The sequence below is a fragment of the Natator depressus genome, chromosome 2 (genome assembly GCF_965152275.1).
Source record: "Natator depressus isolate rNatDep1 chromosome 2, rNatDep2.hap1, whole genome shotgun sequence".
In the NCBI taxonomy this organism is placed as follows: domain Eukaryota; kingdom Metazoa; phylum Chordata; order Testudines; family Cheloniidae; genus Natator; species Natator depressus.
In genome coordinates this window covers 128,494,712-128,501,759 of record NC_134235.1, presented here as the reverse complement: position 1 = coordinate 128,501,759, position 7,048 = coordinate 128,494,712, and the positions used below count along the sequence as shown (strand labels likewise).

The 7,048-nt window shown below is 52.4% G+C and overlaps 1 non-coding gene across 1 annotated transcript; it reads right to left on the bottom strand.

Moving 5' to 3' along the window:
- Positions 1-5,277: 5,277 nt before the first annotated feature.
- LOC141983542 (U2 spliceosomal RNA) lies at positions 5,278-5,477 on the bottom strand. The gene has a single exon (XR_012638389.1). It is a non-coding gene; the product is annotated as a U2 spliceosomal RNA (small nuclear RNA).
- Between the last annotated feature and the right edge of the window lie 1,571 nt (positions 5,478-7,048).

Sequence of the window (7,048 nt, the reverse complement as noted above, 5' to 3'; positions counted from 1 at the left end):
TGTAACCCTTCTGCCCATCAGAGTTGGCAGCAACAAGGGCCGGGTTCAATATCTAGGGGATCCATTCCAATAACACAATGCAAACCGGCTCGAGCCCCCACCCAGTGACCTGGGACAAATATATACCACCCCCGCTGGGCGCCTCCAAGAGGCAATACTTCCCCTCTCGCAAGCACATAGTCTGAGTGTAGCAAAAAGCCTTTTAATAACAGAGAGAAACAATGTGGCATTATGTTGGGGAAACACCACCAACAGGATTCATAACACAACCCATGAGCAAAAAAAAACCACCCCAAGCAAATTGGGGCATGCCCCTTTCCCTCGGGTTCTTGAGTCCCAGAACCCAAACGTCTCTTGAGTCCAGCAATCCACAAATCACCCAAAGTCCAAAAAGTCCAGCCCCAGAGTTCAAAAGTTCATCGGCATAGTGTTACTCCCCAGTCTGGCTAAAATGTGCCTGTGTGTGGGGGAAAGGGGTAAGGGGCACCTTACGTGTCCTGAAGCTGACTGCCCCACAGGGCTCTGCTCTGCTACACTGTCTCACGAACGGCTCTGCTCCACCACGACCGGCTCCGCTCTGCACCGCTCGCCATCTCACGAACAGCTCTGCTCAGCTCGCCGTCTCACGAACACACCGCTGTCTCACGAACGGCTCCACTCCACCACGACCGGCTCTGCTCTGCACCGCTCGCTGTCTCAAGAACAGCTCTGCTCAGCTCGCTGTCTCATGAATGGCTCCGCTCTGCACAGCTCGCCGTCTCACGAACAGCTCTGCTCAGCTCGCCGTCTCACGAACACACCGCTGTCTCACAGACGGCTCCGCTCCACCACGACCGGCTCCACTCCGCACAGCTTGCCGTCTCACGAACACACCGCTGCACTCTAGATCTTCTGGCTCCCCACTACTTGACACAGTGCTCAGTGATTTCAGCTCTTAATGATTTCAGCTCATAGTAGTGGGGGCCTTAGTGCTGGTGCACCTTAAGGCCAAAGTGAATGCAGCACAGTACCTGTAGCAAGACTCTTAATAGACCCAAAATTAGCTCTGACATTCCACAGTGGAGAGAGACAGAGGTGCAATTGGTGCTTCAGGCCCTCACAAAGGGGCCCACACCACCAGATACTAATACCTGTCTCAAGTCTCTCTCAATTCACACAGTTTTGGAACCCATGACCCTTGCCTAGCGAGTGCTACTTAGTTGATGGTGAGTCCCTCCATCATAGCAAAAGGCCAAGTACAGTTCCAAGCACAGTTCCCATAATCAGGGTAATAACAATTTATTCTTCCTGCCCCAATAACAGAGACACTGGGGATCCCACAGCAGCCGAAGTGACCATTTGGGCAGCTATGGCCTCAGTCTAGGCGGGGTGGGTGTGCCTATGCAAATGAGATCAGCCCCTAAAGTTTTTTTTCCACAACTTGCCACACCTCACCACCAGATGTCAGGGTGGAGCTCACCCTGACACTGCTTACATCAATGTTTAAAATCAAATTTACACAAGTTAAGAGGGAAGGTACTGTACATCCGGGGTTGGGCTTGGGTTATGGGGGATTGCAAGTATCGGTTACAAAGTCCCCGAGGTACATACATATCACATAACCAGCATAGATCCAGGTTGGGGTGTGGGAGTTTTTAACATGTCAGTGGTTAAATGGGCTCAGGTACTCCACCTATGGAACGTATTAAGAGTCCAAGTCAGTATTGGTGTAGAGAATAAGTACATGGCTGGGGTGCATCCCTCAGTTCATCAGGGAAGGAAATGGATTATTTCCCTGGTCAGTGTTCTCGGTTACTTGACCTGGTATTGTCGGTGTCCTGTGATGTGTTCTGTGTAGATGTCTCTGGACCACCTGATGGTGTCAGGCACCATGAGCTGTCTTATGAGCTGAGTGTAGCATCGACCGACTCCGCACACTCCCAATACCGCCTCGTTGTGGGGGTCCCATGCACCCAGGGCTCTCATGACCAGGGTGTGGGTCTGGACCTCGTAGCCCTGGGCTCTCAGGGTGTCAGCCAGCAGTGTGTACTTCAACGCCTTCCATGCTCGGGCCTCGTGGAAGGCCTGTGACCTGTTTTCAAATGGCTCCATGATGTCTACCATAAGGACCTTCTTCTTTTCTGTGTCGGTCATGATGATGTCGGGTTGCAGTCAGCTGTCTGTCCCTGGGATCGCAGAGTCAACGGTGATCTTCCCCAGGGACGGCGGGATGGCTTTCACCAGCCGGTTCTGGATGGCATTGTGGCGCCAGGCTCCTGAGTGCAGTTTGCATCCACACAGGATGTGCAGCAGGGTCTTGTTGGTGTAGCCACACTTCCTGCAGTGCTTGTCCTGGTTGCTGTGGCGGATGGCTCCACTGAGGGGAACGCAGTTGAGTCTGGCCCTGTGGATGAACCGCCAGTCAGCAAACCTGGTGAAGCTGCCCCTGGGGAGGAACTGGTTGCTGCCATCCCGCTTGCTGGACACCTCAAACACCTTGCCCTCGACTGGCTTCCGCTTGAGGTTCTTGGCGTAGTGGCAGCAGATGGCGTCTTTCAGAGTCCTTTCCAGCATTGTTCTAGTGGTCAGGGTGACGATGGTGTGGTCCCGGGTCTTTATGTGAGGCACCAGTATTCCCAGCTCCCGGCGCACCTCGCATCACTTCCAGTGGCAGCTGATCCCCTTTTCTAGGTGTCTCGAGGTGTTGCGGGAGCAGGACCAGAGAGGACAGGTCTCCCCTCTCTCTCCCAAATTCAGCTTCCAAGGAGCCGCTGAGGTAAGTGGCGATGTCCTGATCTAAGGGGGCCATGATGATGCATTTCCTGACTACGTCCCATACGGCTTCCTCTGCGATGCTCCTCACCATCGGGTCCGGGTATGTCAGGAGGCAGAAGGTGTGGGTGATCACCACCACGTCGCACAGGTCGCCCATCCGAGGTACGCTGGCGCCGCCCTGCCTATGGGAGATGTAGATGATGTCGGTGCTGGCCCTCTGGGGAAGGTAAAGCCACTTCCTCACCAGCTGCTTGATGGTGCTGTCAGCCTTGTTCAGGGGTACCTTGGCCACAGCCGATCCCTTGAGGACAAAAGAGATGTGGGGGATCAGGAAGGTATTGAGGGCGTTCATCTTTTGCCAGGGGGTGAGCAGGGAGGAGTTGATTTGGGCTGCGTCCCGCAGGATCTCTGCAATGGTGTCTTTGGGGTCTGTCAGGCACAGACTTCTGTGGGTGTGCCCAGGTGTTGGTATACCTCTCCCTCCTCAAGGGAGGCCATGGGCTCGTCCTGGATCAGGAATCGTATCACCTGGACCAGAGCCCTGGTGCCGCCTTCAACGTGAAGGGAGGTGCACTTTTTGGAGTTGAAGCAGAGGCCCATCCACTTGGCGGCTCGGTGATGTCATGCATCCGCTGGAGGCTTTCTGAGCTGTCAGCGACCAGTGCCAGATCGTCCGCATAGGCCAGGATGCTGATTTTCTTGCCATCCAGGTTGAAGCCAGTCGGGCCGCTGGAGATGTTTCAGATGAGCAGTTCCATGGTCAGGTTGAAGATGATGGGGCTGAGGGGGCAGGGAGTTGACCCTCCTTCTGGCTGTGATTTCTGCAGACAGTTCTGCGGTCAGCCTGTCAATCAGGGTGTCGAAGTTCTCAGCGTTTGCCAACTCTTCCGTCCAGGCGGATTGCCATGGCGTGGCAACCCTCACTTGCAGCCATCGCTCCTCCTGCTGCATTGTCTCCACAAGTTCAGGTGCTGTGGGGACAGTCTGTGGCCTTCTTGTCTCTTGGACTGGGGAGCGGTGTTCAGGTGGATCTTGGGGTGGGGGTCCTGGTGAGGTGGGGGGAGCAGCTCTTGATGTCTCAGAGGTAGCTCTGGATCTTCTGGGAGGGAGTGGGGTTCTGGAAGCACCTGGGTTGGACTTTGGGGTGACGCGGTCATGTCTGGAAGCACTGGGGATGGTTCTGGTTCTCCTTCAGGCAGTATCCGGCTGGGGGGTCCTCAGTGGGGCATGGGATTTTTGGCAATCGGGGTCTCACTGGGCAACCCTGGAGGAGGTGTTGGGTCTCCCAGGGGTGGAGCCTGATCGTGGGGCTTGGGGGCTGCGGGAGGCTCCTCTGTTGGCTGGATCTGGCCAGGCTGCCTGGGGGGAGGTGCTAGTTGCTCCTATTGCAGGGCGGTATGGTTACCTGTGGGGGAGCGCTGCCCCGTCTTCTATCTGTGTTGTGCCGGATAGTTTCTATGAGATCGCTGAGTCATCTGGTGAGGTTGCTGACTTGCGAGATGGCAGTGATCTTCCTCAAGGCAGGATCCAGTGTGGGGATTCTGGAGATGGGGCTGGTTCTTTTGGTGGCGTCGTGGCGGGGGTCGTGCTTCCCTCGGTTGGCAGTTGGTCCCCCCTTATGTGCTGTGGCTCTGGGGATGCTGGCTGGGGTGCTGAAGTCAGAGCGTTGGTGGGGGTCAGGGTTGGAATGCTCAGGGTGTCAGTGGGATTGACCTTTGCCATTGTGAGGGGTCCCTTGTAGGTTGTTTGATGGTAGTTACATTTCTTTTGTGTCTTGAAGGGTAGATCGTAGCAGCTACACCGGAAGGTGATCCATTTGTTGTGGGCCTTCCAAACGTGTTTGCTGAGGCCCCCGAGGGTCTGGACTCGACGGAAGGGGAAACAGAAGTGGTAGAGGAGGAGGCCTGTAGGGATCGGGTACTGGAGGTAGATGCAGTCGTCTTCCCCTGTCTCACCCTCTGCGCCTCTGTTGTGCCTGCAGACTCACCAGGAGGTTCCTCTCAGTCTGGCAGAGAAGCTTGAGGAGGTGAAGTCGCTCCTGGCGGGGGCTGGACTCACTGGCCACAATATCCCTTTGCCTGGAAGGACAGTGTGCGGCATCGAGATCCTGGGCTGTGGAGAGCGTTCCCCTGGGAGCGGCCTTCCTCCGGGCAGCAGGATGGTAAGTAGTTTTGGGGTCCCGGGTTGAGGAGGTGGTTCCTTCGGGAGCATCCCTCTCTGGAGCAGCAGAGCAGCGCTCAGCATCCTTGTCCTGGGCAGTGGGAGAGGTTCTCTGGGGGTCCTCCTCCTGAAGAGCTGGTGAGATGTTGTTGCTCCTCGATGTGAGGTCCCGAAGAGACATCCTCATGGCACCAGGTCTCCCTGCAGAGGTATCCCCAGTGGTTTTCTTCAGCCAGGTGCTGATTTTTTCATCCTTGCTGGTGGTCCGTGTCTTCCTTGAGGCGCCAAGGGTCTTCGAGATGGGCTTCCACTGAGCTTTCTGAGAAGTGGAAGATTCAGGCGCAGTAGCCGAAGGTACAGCTTGGGATGTCTCAGGAGCAGAGAGAGGATTTTCTTCCAAAGTAGCAGCAGCAGAGTACATCTTCAAAGCAGCATCGTTTTTTTCAAAAATGGCAGCAGGAGAATCCATTTTCAGAGAAGGTGTCCTAACTGTCTATCAAAACAGATTAAACAGATAAGAACAGATACTACGCTGGATCTTAGCCATGAGGCCGAGAAGCAGGCAGATTAGCCCCAGGTTAAGAAGGTACCTTTTCCCTGGGAAAGGTAACAGGGGCAGTTCCAGAACAATCAGGAACTCACTGGAACCAGGTAAGGCAGACAGGCTGATTAGGACACCTGGAGCCAAGTAGAAGCTGCTAGAATCAATTAAGATAGGCAGGCTAATGAGGGCACCTGGTTTAAAAAGGACCTCACTTCAGTCAGTGCGGGGTGTGTGAGGAGCTGAGAGTGAGTTGGTGTACTGCTGGAGGACTGAGGAGTACAAGCGTTATCAGACATCAGGAGGAAGGTCCGGTGGTGAGGACAAAAAGGGTGTTGGGAGGAGACCATGGGCAAGTAGCCCAGGGAGTTGTAGCTGTCACGCAGCTGTTGTAGGAGACACTATAGACAGCTGCAATCCACAGTGCCCTGGGCTGGAACCCGGAGTAGAGGGCAGGCCTGGGTTCCCCCCAACTCCCTATTTGATATAAGAGGAGTTGATCTGGACTGTGGGTCCCACCAGAGGGGAAGGTCTCTGGCCTGTCCCCCACCCATTAGGTGCGCCAACCGAGACTGTGGGGATTGTTCTCCTCTTTTTCCCCATGCTGGCCAGTGATGAGGTTAGCTGAGTGAACGGCAGCTTTGTGCCACTAACAAAAGGAGCCAAACTGAGTACTGATGTAAACCTCTGAGGTGAATAAAATCCACCTGAAAGCACAGAACCCACTAAGGCAGAGGAGGAACTTTGTCACACAAGTTAACACATCTGTGTACCTATCTATTCTAACCCCCCAATTTATAAACAGTCTCAAGTATAAATCTTAATAACAAATACATTGTTGTTTATCCTCTAAAACTTACTTTTATCTGTCTATTCTGTCATCCCAACTGGCTCCATCCAGTTCTCATCTTACAATATTTTGTATTCTTCTTACTGGTCTAATTTTGTGGCTTTGGGTTTTTTGTTAGCATGTCTTATTTTGGAGGAAAGGGGTGCACCTGAAGCTAATAATTCCCTCTTGACGCTCTGCTTCACCCTGCTATTTACACTGGCCAAGGATTTTACAGATAAGACACAAAAACTAGGTTTCTGATTTACAAACTTTCTCAGCAAAATTCAAAGTGCTGTATCTGAAGAAATACATGCAAAAATTCCTTTATAGTTTCTTATACTATATATAATATTAATTAGTGTGTGTATATATAGTTAACTAACACAACTTATTACAATTCCTCTGACATATCTTTCCTTCCCTAACAGTATATTCTTTATGTAATATCTCAAACTGTACCAGTAACCTTTTATGATGCAAAACATATCAGAAATTATTCCAAATGATTATGCAATTTTCATTATTTTCATCAGCTGTCATTATATATATCAGACATATAATATATCTAACCCCATTGAGAGGTTTCCTTACGGCAGCCTACAGATACCATAAAAACCAAAAGAATTCTTAGGGGTTCATTTTCTGGAGAGATATGCATGGTTTTAGCAATTTGTGTGAGATTAGTCAATGGGAGTCCACATGACTAAAACTACATACACCACTTTGAAAGTTCATCCTGTATGTGATTCATGGCTTTACGT